Genomic DNA, 17,449 nt, shown 5'->3' with positions numbered 1-17,449 from the left:
ATAAAGACAAAAAAGGAAAAAAGATATCGGCTTAGGAATGAGGAAAAATTAGAAGAGAAAACTTTTCATTTCCTTGTAAGTGCAATAAACTAGAAATTAGATATAATAGAATGAAGTTGTGAATTGTATGGTAAATTTTGTTTAAAATATTTTTTTGGGAGAAAAAAACGAGATTAAACTGTTCCTACAAACTAATCTATCTATTGCCTTTTCTTTTGGAGGATTGCCATAATTCCTGCTGGTGGTGCCTCACAGATTTGGCGGCTACCATCTCCTTCCCATGCTAATTTCGTCATGCCGTCCGCAGCCTGGTTACCTTCTCTATAAATTTGTTCTATCTTTACCTCCTAGTTTCTTTGGAGTAGTCTGCGTATATGTTGATGTAGCTTGGATACTACGTGTCGAGTGCTCCTATCTTATAGTATCTGCTTCACTTCTCCGATGTCGGTTTCCAATATAACCTTTCGTGCACCTTGATTCCATACTTCATCTAATCCTTCTAGTGTTCCCCAGAGTTCAGCTTCCAACGCTGTGCAGGTGCCGATGAACTTGAAGATTCCTGTTATCCACTTGCCTTCGTCATTCCTCACTACTCCCCCACATGTTGCATTCCCAGCCATAATATTCCTAGCACCATCAATATTAAGCTTCAGCCAACCTTTTGGGGGTGGTTTCCATCTAGTTTCTTTCCTTTCTTGTTGTCTGATGGGCGCTTGTGTCCCTCTTCTGTAACACCCTCAACCCGTATCCGACCCGGATACGAGTCTGAGGTGTCACATTGTCTTTTCAAACATTTATTCATATAAAATAGTGAGTAATTTAAAAACTTTTATAACATTGAACTTATTTAAAACGTTTACAAAACTATTCAGAGCTTATACAATATATTCTTTTGATTACATGCCAACTAAAACTTTATTTATTAAAATATGTATTATTCACCTCTTTTCTGATCTGACATTTGGTAAGGAGAACTGACATGTATTGCTCCTTATTGCTCTTTACTCTTCTCGAAACCTACGTGTGAAACAATCACACGCTAAGTCGTTGACTTAGTGAGGCATATAAACATATAATAAAAACCATAGAACATTTCATATAACAAAACACATACCTGTACAAATACTATCATTATCATTAACATATCTATCATATAATATCATACATTTTTCCAATCAATACCCATTTCATCCGATGAATATGTATTCTAAACATTTGATCATGACATTTCAATATGCATGTATCTATTACACGATAACATATATAATCATATCATGCACATACGAAACTTACCTTCTTGTACCACTTTCACTTTAAAGTTTGTATTTCAATTGCCCATGTATATTATTGAGAATAGAGGTATGTGAGTACATTGAGGTTGTGCACTAATGCTGTCACCACAGCTCGTATCAATTCCCTCATAGGGCACCGAACCTTAGTTCAGTATTCGTCCCGTAGGACCACTATGTCCCGAAGGACCACTGTATATATCCCGTAGGACCACTATGTCCCGAAGGACTACTCCTTAAGAACCACATACATAATACAATGGCTCCAATAAGTGTACCAAAGTACTACATATAGGTTCCACATAATTACATACATGTTCCGAAAGACCACGTAGAACCCTCGACTCTTAGCATGCCAACTATACCACTAGCTCTCATATCACATAACATGGGCATTATCATTTATAACAGTTCATATCACTTGTTCCTTTTCTTCTGTCACATACCATCTGTATGTGTAAACATATTTCTCATATCATATAACATTTATCACAAGTGCAGGTAATCACGTATCACATAGCTTCTTTTCATATTATCACATAGTCACATAGTTCACTTACACGTAGATCATTTCCATATAATTCACATGTCACATATCTCATGTTCTTGTATTCATATAACATATAATCACATAGATTACTTTCACATCACATAATTCATAGTTATGATTTCATATATTTACCTAATTACAAAGCTAATTCACATATACATGTTTTCATATATTTCTATCATTTCTCACCCAATCACATTTATTCATGTAAACATACTTATCATATCTTGTTCACATATGATCATATACTTCATATAACATATAGAAACACCTAGAACACTTCCACATAGCTTATATCGTATTTCTAAATATATATCATTTAATAGTATTTTTATTTAGGTAATAATTTAATCTATTTACTTAATTCAATTTCATAATTTCATTATAATCTTTTCATATAGCTCCATAGATATTTAGCATATAACTTATCTTGTATATTCGTATCGTCCCTTTATATTCAAGTTTCCTAATTGATATACTATTCCCATTTCATTCTATAATTCAATCTTATTTAGTTCCCTTAACTCTCATTAAATCAAAAAGCTCTATTACACTAATTCCCATAATGGATCATACCACTATGTACTTGTCCAACTCATGTTTACCTAGTTCATATCACTTCTCATGAACTCACTCTCATCATCTTTTCCTATTCTTACATATTTTATCTCATAGCCATGTATTCACATAGCCTTATATTTCATTATCATATTACTTATATTTGTTCTCCTATGACTCTTTATAAACATCTATTTTCATTTCCCTACATCTCTTGACTTATCTTCTATATTCATATAATTTCATAACTTATTTTATATTCTCTCATTAACACTTAACCGTATTTTTACATAAATCACATAGCACATACAAAACAAAACATATCAATTCATATAATCAAACATACATACACTTCATATCGTTAACATACTTATAATCAAGACTTAATGAGCTATTACTATAAGAATAGACTTATCACAAGTCCAAATTTCCATATAATCTTATACAATAAGATGCACTCACCTGGGCCTCGTTGTTTTGAATCAATCCTAATCCTTAGTTTGTTCCGGAACAAGCTTTCATTCTATATCTACATAATAATACATTAATACTTATCAGTATACTGATTGATATATTCGAAACTATCACTCCTTAGGCTCAGAGAAAAGCCAATTTCATCTTTTAATGAAGGTATGCATCGATGCACTACTGATGCATCGGTGCATAAAATGCATTCGATGTTGTATTATTACTGGGATGCATCGATGCATGCCTTATGCATCGATGCACTAATTGCATTCGATGTTTCTATTTTAAAAGAGTGTATCGATGCATTACCAATGCATCGATACACCTTCAAATAATTTCTGAGTTTTAACCTTGATGCATCGATGCACTATGAATGTGCATCGATGCACTCTGCCCAGAATCCTCTTTTATGCCCGAAAATCCACTCTTTTCAGCTTAATACTTTATATATCATCCCCTTTCTTATTTTTAACTTACATACTCATATTCAAACTCATTCCTATTCATTAATCACCTCTTTAACATCAAAATCCTATTCTCCATATGAAATTCAAGAATTACACTAAATTTTCAACATGTTCCAAATTCAATTCTATTGCTTCTAGCTTCTTAATTATACCCTTGACAAGTCAAATCCATCTTTAGAACTTCAAAAACCTTTCTATAACAAAATTTCATTTCTACACCCTTCATATCATTTCCTTTCTAATTCTCTATTCTTGATGTTTAAAGCTTATATAAGCTTTCCTTAAGCTTATATAATACTCCAAGAATCAAAATCAACTTATAAATCCAAGAATTAAACAGCTGAAATTAAACTCACCTTTAAATGATGCTTACGGGGAGAAGAAGAAGCTGGAGAAGAAGACTCTGGATAATACTCTCCTTTCCCACGTGTTTTATAACCCTAAAAGAATGATAAAAATCTTTCTGGTCAAATGACCAATTTACCCTTTATTTTCTTTAATAATTACTGAATAACCTTCATCATATTTCCAATAAATCATTGAACTATTCAATTATCCTACTTTAATCACCAATTTCTGAAACTTTATAATTTGGTCACTAACCCGGTATTGAGGATGTTACATCTTCTATCCTTAGCGTTCTTCATCTCCCTGGCCAACCTTTTATTACATTTCAGAACTGAGTCTCTAATGATGCTCTCAGGGTCGAAGGTTAGTTTATTTATGTGATTCCATGATTCCATAAAATCGTTTCGAATAAAATGTCCCAGTCTTCCGTGTTCTTTGTGTACTGTTTTTTGTTCTCTATGTTGCTCAGTATCCACTCCTTCATATGCATCGACATGAATTCCTGTAACAGCTCTTCTTTAATCAACGATTTCCAGATTTCGGTTGCATTAATGCATTTGCGCAGTACATGGTCAGTATCTTCCCATGCATCACCACATATTCCGCTTCGAGCTTTCGAGGCCAAATGTCGTTTGAATCTTTCACTATTTGTTAGGAGAGCTTCTCGACCAGTCAGCCATAGAAAGGTTCGTATACGGTGTATGCCTCGGTACTTTGCTATCAAATTCCATATTGCTTCATCTTCCCCTCTGGTCTCCTGTAACCTCGTATTATACGCTGCTTTTACCGTGAACTTCTTATCTGGTTGCCCATTCCATCCAATTGAGTCTTCTTGGAACGATATATTTGGAGGTTTAACTGCTGCTATCCTTAAGAGTATCTCATGGGGCAGTTGGTTATCAAAATTTTCCCATTTCCATTCCCCATTTTGTCCGACCATTTCAGCAACTGGGTAGTTTTCAATTGTTTTTGCGTCTGTGTTCTGTACGTGAAGATTAGTTCACCAATGTCGGCAAGCCATGGGTCTTTCCAAGAATCGATGCTCTTCCCGTTACCAACGTTCCAGACGACACCTTTTTTTATATCTTCCCAAACCTTGTTTAGTTCTCTCCATAAGTATGAATAATTTTGATGGTTAAATGATTCTGGGATTGTTCCTTTCCATTTGTATTTTGATCGTATCATTTGTACCCAGAGTTGGTCTTTTTTCGTTATGAGATTAAAGGCAACTTTCATTAATAAAGCTTCGTTCTGGTGTGCTAGCTTCTTAATCGCCATGCCACCTTTCGACACAGGTTTGCTCATGTCCTCCCAATTGACAAGGTGCATTCTCTTTTTTTTTTTTTCTTTGATTGTCCCCAAATAAAGCTTCTGATAATTCTTTCAATTTCATCACATACACCTTTCGGTAACACCATAGCCTGCATGGTGTAAAACGGCATGGCTGCCAGGACGGCTTTGGCTAATGTTATCCTGCCCGCCAGCGATAAATGTTTAGCCCTCCATCCTGAAAGCTTCATGTTTACTTTCTGCACTATGTCCCTGTACGAGTTTCGCGTTACTTTTCCATGAATCGCCGGTCCTCCCATATTTTCCCTTCACTTCTTTAAATCCAAAGGCATTGCTTACTTGTTTCAGTGACTCCGAGACATTCTTCGAAAAGAATATTTGTCTTTGCATTGCCTACTTTTTGTCCCGAGGCTTGGCAAAACTTCTCTAGTACGTTGCAGATGACTTCTAGTTGTTCCATGACGCTTCAGTAAACAAGATCAAGTCGTCCGTAAAGAAGAGATATGAGATATCGGTGCTATCTTTTGATGTTCTGAATGGTTTCCATGCACCTTTCGACGTTTCTCGTCTTATTGCCTGTGAGAGCCGTTCCATGCACATGACGAATAAGTAAGGGGAGATAGATCTCCTTGCCTAGTGCCTCTGGATGGTTTAAAGTCATGGATCCATTCCAAAGTATTTGGGTCGAGATGAGATACAGTGCACAATCATGTTCTTCATATCTTCCGGTAGTCTAAGGTCCTGTAGCGTGTCTTCAATGGACAGTCTGTCGTACACTTTTTCTAAGTTTATCTTGATCGCCATCTACCCTTTCTTTCCTTGTTTCTTCCGCAACGAGTGTACGATTTCCTATGTGATGATTACGTTGTCTGTTATTGCACGCCCCGGGACGAAGCTGGTTTGGTTATGTGAGATCCAATCGGGTAAGAACGGCTTTAATCTATTCACTATAACCTTTGTTATTACCTTACATAAGACCGAACATAGCTTATAGGTCGAAATTGACTTAATTGCTCCGGTGTGTCCATTTTAGGAAGTAGAACCAGCAAGGTTCGATTCAAGGTTTCATCGATGGGTGCTCCATTGAATGTGTTCTTGACGTAACGACACACTTTCGCCTACTTGCTGCCAATTTCTTTGATAGAATATGGTGTGCATCCCGTCCACTCCTAGGGCCTTCCAAGGGTTCGTCTCGAAGATTACTTGTTTGATTTCCTCATCCGTAATTGGTCTACATAGTTCCTCTCGGTTTACTTGGCTTATTTCTGGAAATTCTCCTTTCACTTCATAGGTACTTCCATTCTTGTGCGGGCTGGTGAATAAATTGCGGTAGAACTCTACTGCCATCTTTGGTTCATGTTGTCCTGTGTGTTTGATGGAATTATTGCATATAATTTTTGTTGCACCGTCTCCACCCAGTTGTCATGCACAAGAGAAAAGGCAGAGAAGAAGAAGTTAGACTCGAAGAAAGGAATTTGGGACCCAGTTGTCATGCACAAGAGAAAAGGCAGAGAAGAAGAAGTTAGACTCGAAGAAAGGAATTTGGGAATTACTAAGGAAGGGTTAGGGATTGCAAGTAAATCAATTGGGAATTTGGGGATTAGAAGACAGAGGAGAGTGCACGTGGGAAACAAGTGATTATTAAAACAATAGATACAAAAGGGAAGTCCATTACCTATGCAGCAAGAACAGGCCTGCAATCCTCCAGCCCAAAGGAAATAGATGACACCAGAATTTGTTATGACCAGGACAGCCAGCTGGCTTAGATAGATTCCCTAGTACTATTGTAAACAAATAAAACGGGTACCTGTAATGGGATCATTATGCATATATTTGAATGAATTCTGATTTCTTCATCTCTTTCTCTACTTCTTCCTCCTACGTTCTCTTCTCTCTACTTCTCTAATCTCTCGTAACCATAACAATTGGTATTCAGAGCCATCATTTCCTGGCAGCTTGAAGCAAAGAACCAAGGCATGACAGACTTCATTAATCTTTCTGCGATTCAGAGGCAGCTTGACGATCTCACCAAGATGATAAAGCATACAACGGCTAAATCAACTCCTCCAAAATGGTGGGAAGCACAGAATGCTCGCATAACTGATTTGGAGACGAAATGAATGCAACCCAGAAATTGATGGAGCGATCTTCCAGATTCTGGCTAGTACAATGAGTGAGCAAAAACAAAAACAGAAGGGATGTGTTAATGTGTCTCAGGTGTTCGATAAAATGCAAGCAAAAGAAGATGAGCCATTCATCATTGAATCATCCAGCCTCTGTGCTGGTCAAGATCCTGCAGAAACAGAAGCTAAGCAGAAACATGCAATGGAAAACGATATAAAGGCTACTATAATGGATGATGCTTACGGTAAGAACATTTACCCTGTCTATACACTTGAAGAAGCTTGCTTTATACCCAAAACTAAGCTAGAAAGCATTGAACCACCACTTAAATGTTATGCTAAAACTGCAAAGAGTGACCCCAACAATGGTGTTATGATACTTCATTGCAAAGGGTATAAAATGTTTGAGAAAATGTTAGAGCTTCAGCATTGCATAAACCATAGCAGTGGTGACAAACTTCTCAGTCGTGGTGCTGAAAAATTCAGCAAATGTGAGTCAAAGGGGTACGCATCCACTGGTTAAATCAATACCAAAGTCTGAAATCTTACCTCAACATGGATAAAACCAAAATTTGGGAGGAGCTGAATCTGAATCTGAAACAGAGACTTCTCCAAAATCGAATGCAGATTCCAGATGAACTGAGAAAGAGAACCACCATTTATTATGATACGGGATGGAGGGTGGACCAATATCAATTGAGGAATATTGGAAATCTATACCAAAGTCTTCTTCCACTGTCACGCGTGTCGTCTTTGAGGACAAAACTTCTGCAGTTTTTGTTAGAGGTCTCTGATGGACAGGAAAAAGAATCAGCTTCAACTTTGGCTTTTGAAGATGCAAATGTGGAAGCCAAAAAGGGGAAAGAATTGTTGGCTGACTCGGAAAAGGTGTGGGTTCAGAAAAACATCGACATGCTTTTACCACTTGACTAGTAAAAGAGTCAACATGAGCAAATGAATCCAAAAAATGACCAGCAAAACAGTAACCAACTGATTATGCAAGAAACTCTCAAAGTAGAGCCCTTTGACATTACGAGGACAACCTTATCACTTGAACTTACTGCCTTTATACATAAGACAAATCAACGAAGAGCTTCCCTTTCTGTTGGAAGTCCATGCGAGATGGTTGACAGCAGACAAATCTTTTTGGATGGATTAGCGGTAGTTGTAACATCAAAGACAGTCCCATCAAAGAAAGCACAATCAATTTTGATGTCTCGTACTTATTCATTTGCTGGAAATTTTGAGAGCTCGATCAATCAACCCATGAAGCTTGCTGAAAATTTTGTTGCTGCTAAACATGCTTTGAAGCAAACAAGTTCAAATCCTGAATGGCAGAAAGCTTTGCTTGAGTTATTGGATGGGGATCCTGATGCAGGTGGTCTGAAGATTGAAGAATCGCCTTCATTTGAGATGAAAACATACGGAAGTGCTGCTCACAGTTCCACTAATACAACATACTCTGTCGATGCTAGCAAGAATGATAATCAAGACTTTGAGCAGCAGAGTTTCTTCAATGATGCAATAGAAATTTTAGATTGGACTAGAGACGTGACATCAATTCTCAGAATTCCTATTTGTGCTATTGATGATAGGCTTGCTATGGGGTCATCTTCAAGGGGCCTATGGAACAAGATATTACAGACAAATTGTGGACAAGAGCTCCAACTTGAATTTGGAATATCAACTCACCAAATCTATGACACGAATATAGCCTTGCATTTCACCAATTATGTCCATGTGAGCACACGTGTTGCTGATCCATGCAATGATAGTACCTTGCCTTTGCATGTAACAATACTTTCTCAAGTGAATGCCACATTAAATGTTAGTGAAGCTTGGCTTAATCTTCAAGATGGGTTTGTTCATATTGGACAAAGTGATGGAATATCAATTTACGCTTTTCTTCCAGTCAAAATATCTCTAAATTCAGGAGCAAGACTTACATTCCATGTAGGCTTCGGGAGGGGAACTACTAAGGATGAAAATAAACTACAACCTAAAAGTCTGTTAAACATTACATGTAGAAATTATGGAGATATGAACAGTGGGGCACACTCACATTCAAATGATAGCGAGGGTACTATTCAGAATTTCATCTTTCGAAGTGCTATAATCTGGCAGCAGCAAATCCTCGATCTATGTATGGCTGTTGGGTTTCTACCTCTTCCTTCTAAGGGTCTTAGAGTTGGACAACTAGCTACCTTGAAATGGAGAGTTAAGAGATTAGGAGGCGTCGGGGAGAGTAAAATTCCACAAAACAATGATGAGGGGTTGTCCGAAGTGAAGGTGAAGTCCGATAAACCACCTACTATGTTATGGTATTTAGAATTTATAGTGCAGATTGTTCAAGATATGTTACAATACAAAGAGCAATGGAGGCAGATTACTAAAGTGCAACTACAACAGACACAGAACATAATGAAACAACATGCTGATACAAGTTACAGTCAAGGACATTTTCAAATGGAAAAAGAATACCTACAAATGCAACCTTATAGGCAGGCAACCCTGGCATTCAAAAGAAATCTTCAATTAGCAGCATGTTTTTATAGGCATCTTAAGATTACTGAAAAGATTGGAGAAGTGACTTCCAAACTTGACTTACTAGATCATGTACAAATCCATCTCTTCTTTCGGGAGAACTAGCTAAAGAGGAAATTTGGCGAAAGGGCAGTGGCGGTTACTGAACCTTCTCAGGTGATAAATGATGGACAATGGAAAGTGTTTCTTGAGATGTTTTTGGATAAATGGATCGTTAAGAAATGCGTTTGCACAATTACTCAACTAATCGTGAGATGGACGAACTTCAACTTCGGTCACAATAATTGGGAAATTTGTATAGTTTTCAGGGCTCGGGTTCCTAATTTCGATCCTTGGAGACAAGGATCTACTCATGGAGGGGGTAATGTCATGCACAAGAGAAAAGGCAGAGAAGAAGAAGTTAGACTCGAAGAAAGGAATTTGGGAATTACTAAGGAATGGTTAGGGATTGCAAGTAAATCAATTGGGAATTTAGGGATTAGAAGACAGAGGAGAGTGCACGTGGGAAACAAGTTATTATTAAAACAATAGATACAAAAGGGAAGTCCATTACCTATGCAGCAAGAACAGGCCTGCAATCCTCCAGCCCAAAGGAAATAGATGACACCAGAATTTGTTATGACTAGGACAACCAGCTGGCTTAGATAGTTCCCTAGTACTATTGTAAACAAATAAAACGGGTACCTGTAATGGGATCATTATGCATATTTTGAATGAATTCTGATTTCTTCATCTCTTTCTCTACTTCTTCCTCCTACGTTCTCTTCTCTCTACTTCTCTAATCTCTCGTAACCATAACAACAGTCCTTTGTTTTTGCTTTTCCATGCGTTTTAATTTCATACTGTTTCCTTGTCCTGATTCTTTTCTTACATGCACTTTTGTTTGATCGTATCGGACCTCCGGCTCCCCCTTATTTTTGTTCCTAAAGTCTTCCTTTGGTGTCCTTTCTCCTTCTATTATGGATATGGCAGTGTAGTTCCCATTGAGCATGTTTGTGTTGTGTCTGGTGATTTCCATGTTCTGTCATTCATTTATTTGCACGACTTCTACTGCTGCCCTGGTGTTGCTTATAGGTTCTTTGTTTTTGCTTTTCCCATTGGTTTTGGTAATTCGCTGTTCTCCTTCCTCCATTGCGACATCTTTATTTTTTGCCTGGTTTGATCTTTCTATACCTTCATTGCTCCTCTTCCCTTCCTTGTTTAATTGTTTATTTGTTGTTTGCTGTTCAACTCGTGTAATTTCCAGATCCTCCCATTGTAGTATACGGAATCTTGAACCCCCTTGGTGCTTCCCGTTCTTGATGTTTCCATAGTTTCCTTCTTTTCTAGGACGTCGCTTCCTGAGTTCGGCTACCATCCATGGGTCATAACCGTCTTCCTTCTCCTTTGTGTTTGTGGTATCCACATGATGGTTCAAGCTAGGAGCTATCAACACGTTGGATCCTTCCTTATTTTCCACATTCAGGTTCGTTTGTTTGGGGGGAACAATTTACAGAAACTGTTTTCCCTGTTTTCCCTTGTTTGGTTCATGTAAAAGGGTTGGTCAAAGGAAAATATTTTCCCGGTCAAAGGAAAATGACCCCCTTATCCCGTAAAATAACTTAGGTGGTGTTTGGTTCGCTGAAATGTTTATGAGAGAATTGGAATCTGTGAAGGAACTGAAATCTGTCAGGAATTGGAATCCAATTCCATATTCTGTTTGGTTGGCAGGAAATTGAATTGGAATACAATTCTATATTCTGTTTAGTTCGTAGACATGACAGATGAATTTGATTTCAGTAATGTAAAATGGCAGGATTGCCCTTTCTTGTTTTTTTTTTGCTTAATTTTAGTTTGTTTTATAAATTACATGTAATAATATATTATAAAAATTTTAAAAAATTAAAATTTAATTTTATTGATTGATTATTCATTTCAATAAATTATAAAAATCATGCTAATAAACATCATAAGTTAAAATCATCATAATTAGGGATGGTCATGGGTCGAGTTGGGTCGGGTTTTTGCTATACCAGACTCGACCCGAGAACAAGGGAACCTCCATCCGAGACCCGACCTGACCAAAATAAAGTTTCACCCGACCCGACCCGAATATATGAATTAGAAACCGACCCGACCCGAAATAATAAAAAATTATTTTTATTCAATTAAAACAATGACTTAATTGGAAAAAAAATATAGAGAGTGATATTATTATAATTATTCATAAATATATAAGGTAAAATTATATATTTTTTGGGTCGGGTTTGGTATTTTCACCTTAAACCCGAACCCGACCCAAATATCACACTTAAAAAAACCCGACCCGACCCAAATATATGAATTAGAAACCGACCCGACCCGAAATAATAAAAAATTATTTTTATTCAATAAAAACAGCGACTTAATTGAAAAAAAATATAGAGAGGAGTATTATTATAATTATTCATAAATATATAAGGTAAAATTATATATATTTTTGGGTCGAGTCGGGTATTTTTCACCTTAAACCCGAACCCGATCCGAATATCACACTTAAAAAAAACCGACCCGACCCGAATATATGAATTAGAAATCCGACCTGACCTGAAATAATAAAAAAAATTATTTTTATTCAATAAAAACAATGACTTAATTGAAAAAAATTATATATAGAGAGATATTATTGTAATTATTCCTAAATATATAAGGTAAAATTATATATATTTTTAGGTCGGATATTTTTCACCCTAAACCTAAACTCGACCCGACCCGAATATCACACTTTAAAAAATTAACCCGACCCGACCAAAATAAAATTTTACCCGACCCGACCCGAAATAATAAAAAAATATTTCTATTTAATATATGAATAAATTATCAAAAAATTAATGAGAGTAATATGATCAAATTTCAATTCCTTGTTGAATTCCATTATTGGAAAGTTGAACGCACTATAGATTCCAATTCCCCCTCGTTCAAAGGATTCATGCGATCAAGCGTCACCTTACGGTATGTAAAAGGGTAAGTGATTTTCCAGCTTCACCTTCAAAGTTGATACCCAAAATTGTCTGATCAAACACCACCATCGACTGCTCACCGACGATGTTTATTGAGGCCAACGGTCATCTTCTTAGGTAACCAAAAATATTTATTACTCATTTTGTAATTTCAGATTCTTCTGCTTCCTTGTTTTCGTCCCAACCGATTCTTTTGTCTAGCTTCTCGTCCCTCTCGTTTCACAGCCTTCTAATACTCTATCAGTCGATGTCTTTGGAGCTCTCTCCATCCCTTAGCCGAAAGCTTTCCCGATTGAGTCAGAAGCTACCTTTTCCTCGTTCGATTTCCTTGGGTACCCTCTCGCTCCTTCAAAGCTCTCCACACCCTAACGCTCATTCAAAGCTCTCCACACCCAAAATCCTTCGATAAAATAACGCGGTCTCCTTCTCACCGGCAATGGTCACACAAAATATTTATTACCCTTATAATAATTTCATATCTGCTTCCCTGTTCTTATCCCAAAATTTTACTTCTGTCAAGCCTATGTTTTTTTTGGATTTGCAGAAAATTATAGTTTGCAAGAGTAAATAACTCTTACACCTACCTTTTTTGTTTGATTTAATTGTTTTGCTGAAGTGTTAGATAATGTTTTATTTCGTAGGAATTAGGTTGGATTTGGACAAATTGACGGAGACCTCGTTTTTGCCATTGAGAAGCTTCAAGAGATCCAAGACGAGCTTGAGAAGGTCCGTTTTTCTAATTCGCATTTCACTTTCAGTTATATACCCGTTCATGTTGTTCTCTCTTTCTCCTGTGCTTAACCAGATTAGAATACTTTGCAAGTGTGGTTTATGCATTCAGTATCTCAAAACTTCACCTAGAGATGGTATTATGTTTAGGAAGAATATAATCAAATTGTTGAAGCCTATATAGATACGGATTAGGAAATTTCTATCACTAATAAGAGATTAACTACCAAGTATTATATTCTTTTTTGGGAACTTAGTGGCATGAAAGAGTAAGAAACAGAAAGTGGTGGCAGAATCAAGTGAAGAGGCAAAGTTTAGCACTATGTCCCAAGGTATTTTTGAACTCTTGCGGATAAAGATTATCTTGGATGATCTTAAGGTTAAATGGAATGGGCCAATGAAGTTGTATTGTGACAACAAGTTGACTATTAATATCACCCACATTCCAATTTAGCATGGTAGAACCAAACATACTGAAAAAGACTGATACGTTATATAGAACTTAGAAAGTGAATTAATTCGCATAGCCTATGTCCCTACACATAGGCAGATGGAAGACATACTAAGGGGTTAACTAATGCTTCATTCCAAGAGAATATCAGCAAGCTAGGAATGGAGAACATCTTTCACCAGCTTGATGGGGAGTGGTGGAGAATCTCATGAGTTCTTTAGCCGTAAATATCCTAATATTTAGTTCATTACAGTAAAATTGTTCTATAACGGTGTTTTTAGCGGCGTTTTGGGAGTAAAAGTTACTAATTTTAAACATATAGCAGCGTTTACATAACAAACGCCACAAAATGGAAACTTTAGCAGCGTTTTTATAAAACCGGCGCAATAGGTTCATCCATAGTGGTGTCTTTTAAACAAACGCCGCAACAGAGTAGTATTTTAGTGGCGTTTTTATACAAACGTTGCTAAAGACTTGTACTTTAGTGGTGTTTTTATACAAATGCAGTTATAGACTTGTACTTTAGTGGCGTTTTTATACAAATGCAGCTATACACTTGTACTTTAGTGGCGTTTATATACAAACGCTGCTATACACTTGTACTTTAGTGGCGTTTTTATACAAACGCCGCTATACGCTTGTACTTTAGTATCGTTTATATACTTACGCCGCTATAGACTCGTACTTTAGTGGTGTTTGTTTTTACAAACGCCGCCGTAAGTTTACAATTTTTAAGTCCTGTGCCCTTTAACCCTTTTTCATTTTTCCCCTTCACGTATTTTTCAATCCCACCGTTTACCCAAACCCATCTGCTTCACTACTAAACCCTAAACCCGTCTACTTCACTGCCATTTGTACGCTATCTCTGATTTTGATTCCCTTATCCACATTTTTAGAAGAACTCATCGCTGGAATTGAAGAGCGAGGAATCCGAAGTTGAACTACCGAGATCCAAATAATGGATCTGAACCTGAATCTACAAGAATCGGGTTGGGAGGAATTGAGGAAAGAAGCTCGAAAGATCGAAGATGCTAGGTTCAACCCAGGAGGGTTGCTCATTTTCCTCCTTTTTATTGTTATTTTTTGGAATATGTGTTGCTTTTTTTCCCGGTAGATTATTGAAATTAGGAACAAATCTGTTGAAGAACTGAACATATTCTAAAAGCTGAATAAATAAGATTTGTTTAATGAGATTTTTTTCTGTTTTAGGAATCCAAAGCCTTAGGAGTCTGGTGCTCTTTTGTTTTTTCTTCTTCTTTGTGATAATATTTACTTACCTTTAGATTATGTAGATACTGGGTCGCCACCAGCCGGGTCAAGCAGTTCATGGAAGTCTATGGAAATTGAAATTCAATCATTGCTTGAGAAACTGCTAGACTGATGGTATGGGTAGATGTGATGCATATTTTACATCGACTACTTCGGTAACCCAGAAACTTGCAAGACATAGAGACATACTACATGAGTTTACTCAGATTTAATACGCTGACTCGGTTTACTACACTTGTTTTCTTAAGTAAGATTTTCATGTTTAGTTATAAGGTATTAAGACCTCTAAGGGAATATGTGCATTTCATGACATCTTGTCCTACATTGCATCTAATAAGTAAATTGTGAGTGTATTATAATAGTCATGTTTCTTTGAGAACTTATCTGCATTTTTACTAGAATGTTTATTGGATAAAGGTTTAAATTTTGAATTTATCACCTTACTTAAATATTTCACCATGAAGTTGTTTTTCTTCTGTAGAGACAAGCTCTTATATGCTTATATCATGTTTTTCAGGACTTATCTGCATTTTTACTAGAATGTTTATTGGACAAAGGTTTAAATTTTGAATTTATCATCTTACTAAAATATTTCACAATGAAGCTGCTTTTCTTCTGCAGGGACAAGCTCTGGTATGCTTATATCATGTTTTTCTGGTTGGTTTTAACAGTCCTTACTAGGGTATATGTACCTTCATTTGGAGTAGAATATAAATCTCCTATTCTATTTTTAAATTTTTTATTTCAAATTACCAATGTAAGAGTTCATGGTCCTTGATTGTTACTAGCCTTCCAATTACTTCAATTGGAGAAGAAATTCAGTATAAGCAATGAGTAGCTTTTGGTGCAAATACTTAAAAGAGAATTTTCTTTTGTTTATAGCAAAACAACTTCATGGTGAAGGTTCTAGTAAGATGATCAATTCAAACTTTAAACCCGTGGCCAGTAAACATGCTAGTAACAAATACAGGTAAGTCTTTGAATATATTATTCTTTTTATTTTTTCTTTTTGTTTGTATTATATAGTATTGAGGTCAAGCTTTCATTGGCCATGAAAGAATAAAATATAACCAAACTCTCGAAAGTTTTCTGGTCCATGTTTTTCTTTGAAAGCTTCACTCTAATAATTTGATACTTTTCTAGGAGCTACGGAGCTCAAACTCATATATAATATTTTCTTTGTTATCGGTCTGTTTTCTGTATATGTACAGTCCTTATAGGTTTGAAGTAATGGTATAATTCTTCGTTTTAAGGAATTCAGAAGAATCAAGCAATGAGGAAACATGCTTGTTAGCATAGTGTTCGGGGACTTAGAGAACTTGGCTTGACACCAAATATTCTTGCTTGTCGCAGTACAATGGTTCTACCCTGATTTCTCTTTTTCAACTGTATTTACCAGTGCTAATTTGACATTTCTTATTCGTTCACTTGCCCTTTTTTTACAATAGGCACTTGATGATAATGTCAAGTTAAAGCTCTCTCAGTTTTGCCATGTTCCGGTAATGAAACATGAATTCTATTTGTCTGCTTCTCTTTCATCTCCTAAATCAGTAACTACTGTTATTAAGAAATATGACTTCTTTCCAGGCCGAAAATATTGTCACTCTCTATGACGTTCCAAATATGCTTATGCTTGTTTTATATCTTATTATTAAATCATCCATTGAACTTTGCCTGTCAAGCTCACTATATGTATTTTCGTAAATGTCCAGGACTCATCATGGCATCATGTGGGCAATTGGAATTGTTTTTAAACAAGTCTGATCATGTAAGCAACGGAGTGGCAAACGGGGTAAATACCGAAAAAGCTTGACCGGAAAAGCAACGAAGTGCCTACAGCAGGTTAAGAGAATATGGAGCAAGATGGTGTCCAAAACGTTCAATTTAATATCATGTGTGCTATGATATCGGCTTTAATTCATTTAGATTGCAAGAAGAGAATGCACTATCAACAATACAAGACTTGGCATTCCTTTGCAACTATACCCATCTACAGCAGAAGTGGGGAAATTGGTGAATAGTTTCTGCTTTTCTCTTTTATTCTTATTATATTGATAATCTAATATTTTCCATAGAATACTCCACTGTAAATATTTCCTAATTTTCCTTATAATTTATTATTGAAGCCTATAAAAGCTTGACATGAATTACTTATCATTTCTGATTTTTTGATTTGAAAACTTATTTTGAATGCAGTGTTAGAATCAGAAATGTTTTGAAATCTAGTATTCGATATTAATGGTTCTTTTTTCCTATCATTAGCCTTTTTGCGGCGTTTGTATCTAAAAACGTCGTTATAGATCTAACCTTTTGCGGCGTTTGTATCCAAAAAACGTCGTTATATATCTGACATTTTGTGGCGTTTATTCCGAAAACGCCGCTATA

At 36.3% G+C, this 17,449-nt stretch overlaps 2 long non-coding RNA genes across 3 annotated transcripts; both read left to right on the top strand.

Annotated features, from left to right (window-relative positions):
* Nucleotides 1-12,623: 12,623 nt before the first annotated feature.
* LOC120122325 lies at nt 12,624-15,456 on the top strand. The gene is made up of 3 exons (XR_005516075.1): nt 12,624-12,732; nt 13,257-13,341; nt 14,692-15,456. It is a non-coding gene; the product is annotated as an uncharacterized LOC120122325 (long non-coding RNA).
* A 166-nt stretch (nt 15,457-15,622) lies between these two features.
* LOC120122320 lies at nt 15,623-17,142 on the top strand. Of its 2 annotated transcripts, XR_005516073.1 has the most exons (5): nt 15,623-15,721; nt 15,947-16,034; nt 16,318-16,424; nt 16,513-16,563; nt 16,652-17,142. It is a non-coding gene; the product is annotated as an uncharacterized LOC120122320 (long non-coding RNA). The 2 variants fall into 2 exon arrangements; XR_005516072.1 differs by lacking the exon at nt 15,623-15,721 and having other exon boundaries at nt 15,740-16,034.
* Nucleotides 17,143-17,449: the final 307 nt, after the last annotated feature.

This window comes from Hibiscus syriacus, unplaced genomic scaffold (genome assembly GCF_006381635.1).
Source record: "Hibiscus syriacus cultivar Baekdansim isolate YM2019G1 unplaced genomic scaffold, ASM638163v2 tig00110386_pilon, whole genome shotgun sequence".
Classification (NCBI taxonomy): Eukaryota; Viridiplantae; Streptophyta; class Magnoliopsida; order Malvales; family Malvaceae; genus Hibiscus; species Hibiscus syriacus.
Note: the sequence above shows the minus strand (reverse complement) of the source record. Positions and strands in the feature narration are given on the sequence as shown.